We start from the raw sequence: 16,360 nt of genomic DNA on the forward strand, positions 1-16,360 counted from the left end.
GAAGTTCTGGTCTTACGTTAAATCAGTAAGTGGCTCGAAACAGCATATCCAGACACTATGGGATGATGATGGCATTGAAACAGAGGATGACACGCGTAAAGCTGAAATACTAAACACCTTTTTCCAAAGCTGTTTCACAGAGGAAGACCGCACTGCAGTTCCTTCTCTAAATCTTCGCACAAACGAAAAAATGGCTAACATCGAAATAAGTGTCCAAGGAATAGAAATGCAACTGGAATCACTCAATAGAGGAAAGTCCACTGGACCTGACGGGATACCAATTCGATTCTACACAGAGTACGCGAAAGAACTTGCCCCCCTTCTAACAGCCGTGTACCGCAAGTCTCTAGAGGAACGGAAGGTTCCAAATGATTGGAAAAGAGCACAGATAGTCCCAGTCTTCAAGAAGGGTCGTCGAGCAGATGCGCAAAACTATAGACCTATATCTCTGACGTCAATCTGTTGTAGAATTTTAGAACATGTTTTTTGCTCGAGTATCATGTCGTTTTTGGAAACCCAGAATCTACTATGTAGGAATCAACATGGATTCCGGAAACAGCGATCGTGTGAGACCCAACTCGCTTTATTTGTTCATGAGACCCAGAAAATATTAGATACAGGCTCCCAGGTAGATGCTATTTTTCTTGACTTCCGGAAGGCGTTCGATACAGTTCCGCACTGTCGCCTGATAAATAAAGTAAGAGCCTACGGAATATCAGACCAGCTGTGTGGCTGGATTGAAGAGTTTTTAGCAAACAGAACACAGCATGTTGTTATCAATGGAGAGACGTCTACAGACGTTAAAATAACCTCTGGCGTGCCACAGGGGAGTGTTATGGGACCATTGCTTTTCACAATATATATAAATGACCTAGTAGATAGTGTCGTAAGTTCCATGCGGCTTTTCGCGGATGATGCTGTAGTATACAGAGAAGTTGCAGCATTAGAAAATTGTAGCGAAATGCAGGAAGATCTGCAGCGGATAGGTACTTGGTGCAGGGAGTGGCAACTGACCTTTAACATAGACAAATGTAATGTATTGCGAATACATAGAAAGAAGGATCCTTTATTGTATGATTATATGATAGCGGAACAAACACTGGTAGCAGTTACTTCTGTAAAATATCTGGGAGTATGCGTGCGGAACGATTTGAAGTGGAATGATCATATAAAATTAATTGTTGGTAAGGCGGGTACCAGGTTGAGATTCATTGGGAGAGTGCTTAGAAAATGTAGTCCATCAACAAAGTAGGTGGCTTACAAAACACTCGTTCGACCTATACTTGAGTATTGCTCATCAGTGTGGGATCCGTACCAGATCGGTTTGACAGAGGAGATAGAGAAGATCCAAAGAAGAGCGGCGCGTTTCGTCACAGGGTTATTTGGTAACCGTGATAGCGTTACGGAGATGTTTAGCAAACTCAAGTGGCAGACTCTGCAAGAGAGGCGCTCTGCATCGCGGTGTAGCTTGCTCGCCAGGTTTCGAGAGGGTGCGTTTCTGGATGAGGTATCGAATATATTGCTTCCCCCTACTTATACCTCCCGAGGAGATCACGAATGTAAAATTAGAGAGATTAGAGCGCGCACGGAGGCTTTCTGACAGTCGTTCTTCCCGCGAACCATACGCGAGTGGAACAGGAAAGGGAGGTAATGACAGTGGCACGTAAAGTGCCTTCCGCCACACACCGTTGGGTGGCTTGCGGAGTATAAATGTAGATGTAGATGTAGAACAGCCATCTGGTTTGTGTACAAATTGCAAATAGCCTTTCGCTCTCTGTATTTTACCCCTACCACTTTCAGAAATATAACATTTCAAAAACTGAGATTTTCCAAACGACTAAAGGAAAAAAAAGCATGTTGAGCATAACAAATGGAGATGAGAGAAAACAGGAGTGGTATTGAGTGTAAAGAAAATGAAATAGTTGGGTGACCTAATGGAAGTTGGACTGACGATATAAAGAAGCAAGCAGGACGAACTTGGACGCGAAATCAATGGCAAAGTCTGACGAATTTTGAAATACAATTATTCTGATAAAATATAACGGAAGCTGTATTACTAACATATTCATTTTACCGTAAATTAATTATTATCTTGTTTTTTCAAGTGCCGTCTGTACAGATTTCGTCGAAGTTCAGTCAAAAGCTTTCTCAAATATATAAATACATGGAGCAACAGAAATTTATGTTCGTTACCGCGTTCTATATGTTCACGACTTGCACATGATCCATTGTGCGGAATGCCCTTGTAAAGCTATCTTTAAAAAACGTTTTTTCTATTCGACTGTTATTCGTTTCAGAGAAACCTGTCACGTAATATGTAAGAAAGTGACTGGGTATACATCTACCTCGAAATACAATTTACTTTGGAAGTGATTCACACTTGTTAAATTTGAAACAGCAACAACATTTGCGTAAAGAGTTCAAAACAGTCAATGGATCAGTCAAGATTTTCTCATATACTGGTTTTAGGGCTGTAAACTATAGCCCAGTATTACTACAAGAATGTGCAAAACGCCTGTATAAGTAACTGGACATACTGACTAGATTTCTGGCCAACAAGTGTTTGCCTTTGAATTTTGAAATTTTCCCGCGTGAACTGAATGTTCAAGAAATTAGGGCTTGGTGCACTCGTCCTCAACAACCCATCACAATACATCGATTTGTAGCAAACATTTATGACTCAACGTCAAAGACTTAATTGTACTGCAGCAAGTTTTCTAATGTTTTAAAAAAATCTGAGGACTATTTACAACTCACTCTTGTTCCTCTTCCTCTTACAGCATCCTGACGAGACGATCCTGTGTACAGAGTGTTCGGCCTTGTAGGGGGGGGGGGGGGGGTTAGAAGATAATATTTTGAATTGGAATACATGTCCGAAAGGTACCGTTTCCGTGTTCAAGCATGTTGGCAACACGACCACATTTACAAGTAATTGATTAGGCGTAACCCAGTACGTCACTTATTTTACGGTTCCACTCGTTAATAGCCAAAGAAATTGATCGTGTACTTGTTGGCTGGTTCTCTTGAACGTGGTGCAGCACGGTCTCTTCCAATTCGGGTGTGCGGCATATTCTTGGAAAACAACAGTCATGCCCGCTGACGGTGAAGCTTACCTTTCTCGAAGCCGTTGCGCATTTGTGGCGAAAAGTGTATGGGATGGAGTCGGACGTTGTGGAGAGCGATCTTGATGATGATGACGAGCTACTCTTCCATTACCTTGAGTTTCGCCATTCAGAAGGATTATATCAGTGTGTTCTGCAATCGTGCACTCAACAATATTGCTCTAATACTCACAGACACGTGAAAGAGACTCGAACCACGTCAAAGAGGTAGGATACACGTCAAATGACAACAGCCGACCCAACGTGAGCACACTCCACCACGACTACCCTGTTGCATACCTACCTAGCAAACATGTTCTCAAACAGCTGTAGCATCGAAATCGTACGTTTCTGGGGATGGGTTCGTATCCAAAATAAGAGGACTGTTCGGAAAGTAAGTTTCGATCGGTCGGGAAATGGAAACCACTGCAATAAATCAAAAGCGTTTTATTTGCAATAGTTAGCTACACTATACAGCTGCTTTCCTACATAACCGCCACTCCGACTTAGGCATCTGTCGTAGCGTTGTACTAACTTTCTAATACCCTCAGGCAGCCGCTTGTGCTTTCCACCAATCCTCTGCGCTCGTCTACAGCTCGTTGTCTGTGCCAAAACGTGATCCTCATAGCTAGCGGTTCATTTGAGCACAGCTGAAACTCAGGAAGACCAGATTATGGGATGTATTATGGATGATCAAACACATCCCATCGAAAACGCTGCACAGGAGGATCTATATTGCCCCTGCAGAGTGCGGCCGAGAATTGCCATGAAGAACGAAAAGCATGGCAGTTATGTAATGTGGGCTGCAGGACATCAGGCGAAATCTCTCACCAGGTCCTCATACTTGGTGACAGACATTATTCTCTAGGCATCTTTACGTGTTCACTGTACTCTCAGAATTGGAAGGAGCGACGTGCTGCGATCGATGGCCATACTAGAGACACTACCAAACACATCTGTGTAAAACTTCATCAGATTTTTAATGTGGTTTCCATTTCGTCACCGCTCGGAACTTTCTTTCCGAATAGCCTTCGTATTACGTACTCGCTCCCCTCTACAAGTCCTAGAATGTTGTAACGGGAATTTCCGAACACCGTGTATTTTGTTAGCTTGTTTTCATGGTGAAGTAAGAATAAGATGCTTAAAATGCACTATATTTTATTTAGGAAAGTTGTATTTAGTACCATACGCCACTAATCAAAAATATTTTATGTATTTTCCAGCCTATTAAATTAACCGACGGTAGTCGATCTGTTGGCGCAACAATCGCGCTCCATAAGCGCGTTATCATTTCCAAATTACACTGTACATTATTCCAGCCTGGAGTTATAATTTTAACAAGTCTGATCACAATTATTATTTTAAAGGAACGCTGAGTTTTTACATTAACTGTAACAACTATATGGTCTGATATTACCGTGTTTACTGTTTTCCAACTACGACGTCTGCCTGTGATAATCTCAACGTTCCGACGAGAAAAGTTATATTATGGCACTACAGATAAACTTACGTCATGCCCCCCCCCCCCCTTTTGTCAGAAATTTAATGTTCAGACATTTAACCTTTGAAAGATGTACTGTCACATAAAAGGAGAATAATTACAGACCGGGCAGCTGCCCGTCATCCTCAGGTGAGACATCGAAGGCTCACAAAGACGACTCGCTCTAATCTTACTGCACCGCTCTTGACGGCCTCTTGATTGTGTGGCTGGTCGCGGCGGAGGTTCGAGTCCTCCCTCGGGCATGGGTGTGTGTGTTTGTCCTTAGGATAATTTAGGTTAAGTAGTGTGTAAGCTTAGGGACTGATGACCTTAGCAGCTTAGTCCCATAAGATGTCCCACACATTTGATTTTTTTATTTTATTTTTTTCTTATTTTACTTTATTTTTTTAAATGTGCCTGGGAATGTTCTTGCGTATCCCAACTTTCTGTGTTCTCGTCATTGCCTCATCGTTTGAGTTTGTCCTGTCTGTTTTTGAGCAGTTTTCTTGGAAAGGTTTTGGTCTGCTTCGTTACAGTAGTGGATTATTGCCGAAATAGGTCGGGCCACCGCCTGGTGACCCCTCTATGTGTCTGGTTACTCTGATTTGAAACGAACCTGTTTTCTGACTGAATGATTTTTCGTAGAACTGTCGAGCAGTTGTAACACCTATTTTTGACCTATTTTGAATCTGTATCGATACTTCTGTGTCAATTTGTTATATTGCTTATGTATAATGTTGTATCTGTCTTGGGAATTCTTTGACATGTATACATGTTTAAGTTATGCGAATTTTTGGACGAAGTTCTTCAAATTATGCTTGTAAGTTTAAATAACTACTGAAACTGTTGTTATGAAATGTACTATAAATGACTTGGTCCATAATTAGGGAACGTAGTGCTAAATGTAAAAGATGTGAGGAAGCCCCGCAGCTACGGAAGTAGCCTGGCGGAGTGGAAAAGGTGTGGTTGGCGCGCAAATGGTAACTCGTTCTTTGTGACGAGTAGGGAGTCAGGGCTGAGCAGTGCCGTGGTTAACACCTCGCCAGCAGCAGAGGACCATAGTGGCTCATATTCCTGGTGTTTTGAGACCAGAAGAGCTTAGGGGTTATATTTAAGGTCTGCAGATGCTGAATTTGATGATACCATTATCATGGTATGGTTTTTGGCCCAACAAATACACTCCTGGAAATTGAAATAAGAACACCGTGAATTCATTGTCCCAGGAAGGGGAAACTTTATTGACACATTCCTGGGGTCAGATACATCACATGATCACACTGACAGAACCACAGGCACATAGACACAGGCAACAGAGCATGCACAATGTCGGCACTAGTACAGTGTATATCCACCTTTCGCAGCAATGCAGGCTGCTATTCTCCCATGGAGACGATCGTAGAGATGCTGGATATAGTCCTGTGGAACGGCTTGCCATGCCATTTCCACCTGGCGCCTCAGTTAGACCAGCGTTCGTGCTGGACGTGCAGACCGCGTGAGGCGACGCTTCATCCAGTCCCAAACATGCTCAATGGGGGACAGATCCGGAGATCTTGCTGGCCAGGGTAGTTGACTCACACCTTCTAGAGCACGTTGGGTGGCACGGGATACATGCGGACGTGCATTGTCCTGTTGGAACAGCAAGTTCCCTTGCCGGTCTAGGAATGGTAGAACGATGGGTTCGATGACGGTTTGGATGTACCGTGCACTATTCAGTGTCCCCTCGACGATCACCAGTGGTGTACGGCCAGTGTAGGAGATCGCTCCCCACACCATGATGCCGGGTGTTGGCCCTGTGTGCCTCGGTCGCATGCAGTCCTGATTGTGGCGCTCACCTGCACGGCGCAAAACACGCATACGACCATCATTGGCACCAAGGCAGAAGCGACTCTCATCGCTGAAGACGACACGTCTCCATTCGTCCCTCCATTCACGCCTGTCGCGACACCACTGAAGGCGGGCTGCACGATGTTGGGGCGTGAGCGGAAGACGGCCTAACGGTGTGCGGGACCGTAGCCCAGCTTCATGGAGACGGTTGCGAATGGTCCTCGCCGATACCCCAGGAGCAACAGTGTCCCTAATTTGCTGGGAAGTGGCGGTGCGGTCCCCTACGGCACTGCGTAGGATCCTACGGTCTTGGCGTGCATCCGTGCGTCGCTGCGGTCCGGTCCCAGGTCGACGGGCACGTGCACCTTCCGCCGACCACTGGCGACAACATCGATGTACTGTGGAGACCTCACGCCCCACGTGTTGAGCAATTCGGCGGTACGTCCACCCGGCCTCCCGCACGCCCACTATACGCCCTCGCTCAAAGTCCGTCAACTGCACATACGGTTCACGTCCACGCTGTCGCGGCATGCTACCAGTGTTAAAGACTGCGGTGGAGCTCCGTATGCCACGGCAAACTGGCTGACACTGACGGCGGCGGTGCACAAATGCTGCGCAGCTAGCGCCATTCGACGGCCAACACCGCGGTTCCTGGTGTGTCCGCTGTGCCGTGCGTGTGATCATTGCTTGTACAGCCCTCTCGCAGTGTCCGGAGCAAGTATGGTGGGTCTGACACACCGGTGTCAATGTGCTCTTTTTTCCATTTCCAGGAGTGTACATTATTTCGACGCCAAGAAGATCAGTAATAGGGCGAGGCCAACAATTCTGCCATGACTGCATCGCCGCCAAGTTAACAGCCACTGAAAATTGCGCCACCAGTGCCACCAGCCTTCCACAGAATTGTTTTGTATTTGGCACCCTGTAAGTGGACCACGTATTTGTGAAACTTGCTTGACTTTAATAATAATCGTGGTGTTACTAAAAACTCTATCTTACATCCGTGATTATCCCAAATCACAAACCTGGGCAGGGTTCCTATCCTAGTGAATTTAACTCCGAGTGTCCTAATTTATTATGAGAAATTGGCTGAACTTGAATTTGGCCTGTTGTGATTTGCACAGTCAATTGTAATTTTGAGTCGATCAAAAGACTGTTCATAAAAGCACATTTGTTATTTAAAAAGTTATAGTTTCTTGTGATTTACAAAACTAATAATTAATGATAAGAATACTTACGTTTTTTCGTACATACTGGTGTAATTTTGTTAATAAGCAAGGTTCTTCAAACCATGAAAGTGTAAGGGTCGTCTTGGACCAGCCTAGTTATTTAATGAAGCAATGCAAAAGCTCTTTCAGAGCCAGTGTAGTTAGGTTTGCATTCTGTTTAGTTAATTTAAACCGAGCTTAAGAAAGAACTGTTACTTTGTTATCTATTATAATGCTAGTAGGCTAATGCACAGGCATAGTGACCCTGTATTATTAGGCAATGAAGTTATAGATTATGATCATTAGTAGACCACTTGATTTAAATTCAGAATCATTTCAAGTTTTTCCCTGCTCAGTATTGCTACTAGTTTCATGTATGTCGGTATTTGGTTTTATAAACAGCTGCAACTAGTTCATTTAAGGTACGTGTTGTTGAGAGGCATATCTTGATGTTTACTGTCTCATTCTCCATTTGCTTCTCTGACGTATCAGTTAGTAGCACAATTATCTGCAAGGTTAAATGGTTCAAATGGCGCTGAGCACTATGGGACTCAACTGCTGAGGTCATTAGTCCCCTAGAACTTAGAACTAGTTAAACCTAACTAACCTAAGAACATCACACACATCCATGCCCGAGGCAGGATTCGAACCTGCGACCGTAGCGGTCTCGCGGTTCCAGACTGCAGCGCCAGAACCGCGCGGCCACTTCGGCCGGCTATCTGCAAGGTTAGGTTACTGTGTTGTAATGTGAACAGATATAAGGAAAGAGTTTAGTGTGTGTGTGTCAAGGAAGGTTAGATTAGCCTTAGCACTGCCTTCTGTTTCATCATTTTACTTGGCACAAGAATGCCTAATTAGGCTGGCGACCTGTTTTAATATGTAATTTTACAACTTGCTTTTGTGCTGGAAGAACGTCTGTTCCTGACCCACCGTTTACTGTTGTTTATACTCTGCTGGAGTGTTCCGGAAACGACTCCCAGTTTGACTGCTCTGTTTCCATTAGGTTATCTCACGGTCACATCTCAAAAATTCCTCGCAGAGGTGTATAGCTAGCGTCGATTGCCGTTCAGGGTGGTCGGTGGTACCGTAACACACTGTGTGAACACATCTGCGTGACTACTGTCGTATTTTTTACATTTGCGAGGAAGAATGCCTTAGCCACTAAAAGCACAGAGCATACCAGTTGCTAGCAGCAACACCATTCAAAGTAGAAGCACATAGCCTCGTGATTCCGTGACAAGATGCAATAAATTTGAATACCAATTCTGTCAAAAGATGCTAACATGGAATTCTCAATTTAAAGCCAGAAAGTACAAAAAAAGGATGCAAATTAAAATATAGTAGACTACGAACAAGATACTTTCAACGCATTCATATCGAGCAGTTCACACACAGATTTGTAGTCAGGAACAAATATCCACAGAACTCTATGCGACGAAACGAACTTTTGTTTTATGTGAAGCGAAAACATATATGGAATTATTTACTTCAACAAATATTACGGATGCATAAAAAAATAAAGCAGAATACAAGCAACATATCCACACCGCAAATCAGAGAGTGCGTTCCACACAAGATGTCGCAATCAGGAATCCAACACGATGAAAACAGCCACCGTGTCATGTTAGGTGATACTAAGGTTTTGGCATGCGCTAAGACGCATTTGCTGTTTTTACACTTAATAGTGGCCACCTGATGGAAATGGCAATATTGAGTTTTCAAATAAATTATGTTAAAGTCAAAATACGAACACGACATTATTTCCAAAATTTTGCGTGACTGTGAACTCCAAGTACGAGACGTTAATCTTAGATCTTATTGAGATTTCACCTATATATTACCTTGGAAAGCCGCAAATCCTATCGTTTTTGAGGCGTGTACTTTGTGGGTGGCTGGAACCGCGAGACTGCTACTGTCGCAGGTTCGAATCCTGCCTCGGACATGGATGTGTGTGATGTCCTTCGGTTAGTTAGGTTTCAGTAGTTCTAAGTTTTAGGGGGCTGATGACCTCTGAAGTTGAGTCTCATAGTGCTCAGAGCCATTTGAACCATTTTTTTTGTTTTGTTTTTTTTTGTGGGTGGACCTCGTAGTGTAGTAGTAAATGAAAAATATTATCATATAAATCGCATATTTGGAATTAAAAGTAGGGATTTTTGCCCCATATTTTCTCGTATTCAAAATTCATTGCCACTCCACGAGGAGCGCTGCCGTCGCTCACATTCCGTATCGTAGCATAGGCCTTGCACTCCTCACATTTTGGCGTTCTGTGCTCGCCGCAGCTATCGGCGAACTCTGTCGTCTTAGATTTTAGTATGTTGTGGAAATGATTGCGTTCCACGCATTATCCAGCTGCAGGCCTCTGCCACGGTTCATCAGATCCTCGGCCATGCATATTTCCAGGTATTTTTTATTAACGGAGTCCCAAAAAGGAGTTGCTGTGGCCCAGATTACTGTTTTACCATACTCCATTTCGTTGGACTATTCTGGACTGTTCAGGAAGTGACGAGTCGAAGAGTGGCAACGTATTATTAGCAGGAGTCATCAGTAATCGCAGTCAATTCATAGTATGCATTTCCGAAACGGTGCTGCCATAATGAAATACCATCGACCATCCGCTGTCACCCAAACCTTCCACTGGCATAAAATATGTTGTCTTCACCTGTATAGTCTAAACTTGGTTAGAGTGTGGCTCAATATAATAGACTACATCTGAAAATACGAGGTGGCCAGAATAAAACTGGTCCAGAACGGATAATCAAAATGACTCACTTCCGAAAAATGATTGCAAGTCCGCCAGACAGGAGAAATTCTCGCTACAGAAGATATTGGTACATTTTATTACTTTACGAATAATGCAGATTATATAGCTTTATGAGTGTGTTAAATATTTCAAGTAACATGTTTTGGTTATGGCTGTCATGGAATCATCCAAATTTAGAACTTCAGAACCAAACTTTAGTGTCGGTGTATAGCAGGTCCTATGCCGGAGCAGCTGTGACATGCCCTCCTAAAGCATATAATATGCTGTGCGCTGACACTGAGCGTTGTCTCCAAGACTGTAAGTTAGCATCCGATGCTGGTAGTAGCCGAAAAACGTAGCACAAAACATTGTAAAAAAATCATCAAGCGACCTAGATAACATTATTCATGAAATTTGTAACAATCTCAGAATAATATCAAGAATTTATTTCCTTTATTAATAACACATTTGATTACATGTTACCTACTTTTACAAGTAGTACTTCGTTAATATTAATTACCAGGACGTTCATTACATCTATTGTTATCAGGTTACCTTCTATTCGGAAAGTGGGTGCACTCAACTGTTATGTTTTATACAGTTGTCTTGAAGAAATGGATTTTTTTCATGTCGTTCTAACAGGCTTGTAGTGTGATTATTTCATGTCATTTTCCATATTTGTATGAGGGTGACGTATAAAAGAGAAATGCAGTATTCATTAAAAAAAGTAGAAAAATAAGGCGAGAATAGTCAAAACGTACGGATACAGTGAAAGTGTATTAGCGCCAATGACTTCGTGTTCTTGTTGTAGTCTTCAGTTCGAAAGCCGTCCTGACGCCCTTGTCCACTCTAGTCTACCCTGTTAAAGCCTCTTCATCTCTCAACAGCTGAAGCTAAGTACGTCCAGTTCTCTTTCCTTGGCCTCCATTTAAAACTATTACCCACACTTCTCTCTATTACAAAGCTGACCAGTCCCTTGTGTTTCAGGATGTGCCAGGATGCACAATAAAGTGCTTTTCTCCTTAATTCAGTGCAGTATCCCTTCACAGATTGCCCGATCTTCCCTTCCAAATGTCAGCATTCTGTCTCCAACACTGCATTTCAAAATCATCTGTTCTATTTTTGTCTGTATTGCTTATCATTCACGTCTCACTTCCGTACAAGGCTACTTCCGGGAAAGACTTCCTAAGATTTAGCTTATATGAACCGAAGAAACTGAGATGATGGTAATCAGTAGAAACAGACAAAAAAATCTAGTAACAACACAAAGACGTTAATGACGCCACAAGACCACGAAGTGCAAAATGCGTGGTGTCCCCGAGTCAAAATTGCGTTATAGTAGTTGGTGGTCGAGAAACAGGTCACACATTCGGAAGAAACTGGGCACAAATAGCACTCATGTCATAGTGATTTACATTTGTATCTGTAAATCAATGTTAGCGAATATCGAGATGGATCTTTGTACAAGTCAGCGACCGATTTCTTCCGCTATCCTAATGAGCTACACTAATGCTTCGTCTCTCATGGCATCGATATCGTAGTCACGTTTAATTCCAACCGTCGTCTTCCAATCACCTACCTAGTCACGTTCTTTGGTGCACGCGTTAGTATTCAATACAGAGGCACACTTTCGAATCCTAGTGGTGAAGGAAAGCTGTCAAGGGAAGGAGAGGTAGCGCTATAAAGTTGAAAGGTGTACAAACAAGGTAAATTAATTAAAGTTTTGAAGAAAATATTACATTGAACCAAAGACGGTCAAATGTAGTCTCTATTGTGTAGTGGCGTCTCTGTTCAACAGCGATCGCTGATTCAAGGTGTTATGAGTAATGTGTTAGAGTAACTTTAGATCAAGGGTGTATCGAAAACTCTCAAGTGTAAAGACGTGTCGTATCCGATGTGTGCTGTGTAGTGGCGTAGCAAGACAGCCACGCCACTCGGAAGTAGCCGAAAGGCACGCGTTTAAACTCACGCAGACTGGCGTGATGTCTGAAACAGGATACGTAATGAATACTATAAAGAAAAGTACGTAGCTTCTGGAATACTTAACTTTAATCCATCATTTGTATACATCGTTCTTGATTAGACATGCTTCATACGATAACTATCAATTGCTATGGCGCCTTGCTAGGTCGTAGCCATTGACTTAGCTGAAGGCTATTCTAACTATCTTCTCTGCAAATAAACGAGGCTTCGTCAGTGTTGCATCGCTAGCTAAGTCGTCCGTACAACTCGGGCGAGTGCTAGTAAGTCTCTCTAGACCTGCCGTGTGGCGGCGCTCGGTCTGCAATTACTGACAGTGGCGACACGCTGGTCTGTCGTATACTAGCGGACCGCGGCCGATTTAAAAGGCTACCACCTAGCAAGTGTGGTGTCTGGCGGTGACACAACATGCTGGATATATACTTACTCGCTACAGGTAGTAATAGTCTTTTTTATTTGCAAGAAACTATGATATTTGCTAACTGTAAAAGAAATCTCAACAAAAGTTGGAAAATAATAAGGTAAAGGAAGTTGTTTTGTTACTAATGCAATGCCCCTATTCACAAGTGATGATTGAGACACTCACATCCAATGATTTTGTAAGGCTAATTGTTAATGTATAACTAGTTTATCGAAACTGTTATCGTGAGCATTCTTAATTTTCAAAGAGTCAAAATACAAGTGTCAAATTGTTACTTACCCCAAGCAAATACCAGTTCCCAGATCCATATCATTTTTGATGAACTATTTTTCCCAAGACCTTATTGTCTCAGTCATATTCGAATTAATTAAAATGTATGCTAAGCATTAGCCTTGTAAAATGGCTCTGAGCACTATGGGACTTAACATCTATGGCCATCAGTCCCCTAGAACTTAGAACTACTTAAACCTAACTAACCGAAGGACATCACACAACACCCAGTCATCACATTAGCCTTGTACAACAAATGTTTGCTAACAGTAAAATTTGAAGTACTAACAAAGAGCAGTGCGAAGAGCGTTAGCCCGTACCGTTGCGCACATAAAGGTAAGAAATTTTATTATTTCATGGATAGCATTCATTAAGCGTAGGGACAATTATTTTCAAATTGATCGAGTTTTGCTTTAGATGCAGGGCCAATTTCAAATCAATAATGTTGCATTAGATTCAGTTTTTGTGTTAAGTAAATTCATGCAGTTTTGATTTGGTTAAAAGTTATTGAAAGTTTATATTCTCGCAGCTAAATAAAATGTTCATTCTCGCAGTCAGAAAAGTTCAGTACAGGACCAGGCGCTAAGCGACGAGATAAAAAACGTTCACGTGCCATTCCCATTCTAAAAGTTGTGTATTAGACTACTGTCAGTTACGTAATTTCAATCATATTTCAAACGTAATTTTTTCAAAGTTCTTGATCACCAAACTGTTATTAAACTTCTGGATTTACAGCCATTTCTCTCCGCCGTGTTTCATGGCGTTCATGTGAAGGCATGTCACACCGTTGATAGTTCAGATGGTTTAAATGGCTCTGAGCGCTATGGGACTTAACATCTGAGGTCATCAGTCCCCTAGAACTTAGAACTACCTAAACCTAACTAACCTAAGGACGTCACACACATCCATGCCCAAGGCAGGATTCGAACCTGCGACCGTAGCGGTCGCGCGGTTCCAGACTGTAGCGCGTAGAACCGCTCGGCCACAACGGCCGGCCGCTGTTGATAGTAATCAATGCGTCACAGGAAGAGGTTTAGCTCGACCGCCGCTCTAGTACTGTTTGAGAGATGCAGAGAATAATGCCTTCTGTCCTTCCTTTTCATTCCATACTCATCTCCAACAACATAAACAAATAACTGCAATGCGCAGTCGCCCATTTCAGGCACCTGCACGTTAAAAATACGCACTTGACAATTTATTACAACCATTCGGTAAAATGAATAGACTGATGGGGGACGAAATTCGATGAAGATACAATAGCATGAAATGCTACCGTTTGAAAATTTGTAGGAAATTCAGAACTTTTTAATCTGCACTGTAATTAATATATCGTGATTCATGAATATTTGTATCAACCAAAACTCGCCCCAGAATTTCCTTGTTTTCTCAAGTAGCAGTTTATTTTTTGTGTTTGAGTAGGGCAGAGAGTTGGAAGGGGGAGTGGGTGGGGGGGGGGGGGAGAATCTCCCTCCCAATCATAATGTTATCTGAACACGTTGTAATGTATTACTGTGTTTACGAAGTTGCTCATCGAGCCATATACGTTATCTCGTATTTCTAGCTGCTTCTCTCACACAAATAATGATAAAAATTCAGAAATTCAGGGTCGCCACCAGCCCAAGCGCTTCATAACCGTTTATAAAAATACGGAGCTGGAAAATTATTAGTTTAATTACTTTAATAATTTAATTACAAGTACGCAAATTTCTTTAAGCAGACAGATAAATAGCACTCCATGTCGTGCACGAAGTAACTTTATTAATTTAGGAATGGAAATCAGAGTAAGGGGGTAAGATCGACAGCAAAGGATTTATGTTTCACGTAAATGATTTATTATAACTAAATATCTGGTTGCACATCCTAACTACACTTAACTGGTGCCTGACTCGAAATATTTAAGTAAGAATTACGTGAGAATGAAACAGAGCACAATTTAACTACAGCAAGAAGAAACACAGAAGACGGGGGTGGGAGACAATTATACTATCGTATCCTTTGCTTCCATACCAAAAAAATATCTCAGTGAGATTCGCATTACGATTCTACGAATGCACTGTTCTGGACAGAGGTTTAACCAATGCACGAGGCTGTGCGATAATTATTCAACATACTAACTGCGTCTGCTGCTTGCAAAACGCCGAACTAGAGCACGTGGTGCATTCCGAATCAAACTGTTGTGCTGCTTTGTAGAAAGCGCACGAAAAAAAAAAAAAACAGATATTCTTGCAGAAATTATAGCTCATTAAACAAGCAAACTGTTAAAATAAAGCCTATTGCGGTGTCGTGGTGGACCAGAAGGGTCATTGATTAGCAAACACGTGGCACAAAATCGACACACAAAGACAAAAGCAATTTCCACAATATATAAGATTAAAAATCATTAAAAAAATAACTCGCTTCACACACTTCAGTTAAGCTGAAGTTCTTAAGTATTTCACCAGTTAAACATAACGAAGTCCTATTCAACCTGATTCCTATCACCTGAAACTCCCACTTAAGAGCTACGATCCGTACTCACCAAGCGTTCACCGAAGAGTGCCCCTTTCTCTTTAGAGATTACCTAGTTCCCCGTGCAGCGGAAGCTACCAGATGAGTAGCCCTCCGTCACCAACATCACACACAAAAACAGCCTTCGACACAGCCTCTGTTCAGGTTGGTCATCCTGTGCTCTCCTTTGAACGAGAAGCAACATCATCTGCTCCCAGCAGACGATTACCAATTCAGCGATTCCCACAAAACAAAATCGAAACCCACATTAGAACACACATATAATAATCAATAGGCCTTATTTGAGTGCTCAGTCTTTCTGGAAGAGTTCATGAATTGAACTAAAATCAGGTAGTAAAATGAATAGGTTGTACCGAATTCGACAAGCGTCTTATGAAACGACTTCACAGAGACGTTTCGACGTTTTTAAGTCTCATTCAGACATCCGCCGTCACCGATGTTCCCAGCGGTTGCATGTGATTTGATATCCTCCACTATAATATTGTTCTCTTAGTTATTTAGAACGAATAACTAACAGTTGATAAGGAAGAAAAACGATGACATGAATCCTGTACTTGAAGGGACCGACTTACCAGATAAAGAGCGGCACGCAGCGGCGACAGCAGCGGTAGGTATCGAGCGGGAACTGCGGCTCACGTCCGGAGAGAACCGAGAAGACAGTCGCCGCTTCCTGGAGTGAAGCAACGTGGCTTGCTTACGGTCTCTTCCTGCGCACGAGTGGAGCAGGATGGCTACTTTTTCGGTAGCTGCTTCGCGAAAGCTGTCCAAGGCGAACTTAGGAATTACACAGTAAGTTCTTCCAACACTTAGCCTATAGTCTTGGCCTTGCAC

General features: G+C 42.6%; 1 protein-coding gene across 1 annotated transcript in view; it reads right to left on the reverse strand.

Annotated features, from left to right (window-relative positions):
* Positions 1-16,144, reverse strand: part of LOC124712131 (probable G-protein coupled receptor Mth-like 3) — a 262,497-nt gene extending 246,353 nt beyond the window's left edge. Inside the window, exon 1 of the mRNA XM_047242430.1 lies at positions 16,102-16,144. The gene's annotated coding sequence lies outside the window, so the exon portion shown is untranslated. The remainder of the gene's footprint in view (positions 1-16,101) is intronic.
* Between the last annotated feature and the right edge of the window lie 216 nt (positions 16,145-16,360).

Source organism: Schistocerca piceifrons, chromosome 8, assembly GCF_021461385.2.
Source record: "Schistocerca piceifrons isolate TAMUIC-IGC-003096 chromosome 8, iqSchPice1.1, whole genome shotgun sequence".
Taxonomy (NCBI): domain Eukaryota; kingdom Metazoa; phylum Arthropoda; class Insecta; order Orthoptera; family Acrididae; genus Schistocerca; species Schistocerca piceifrons.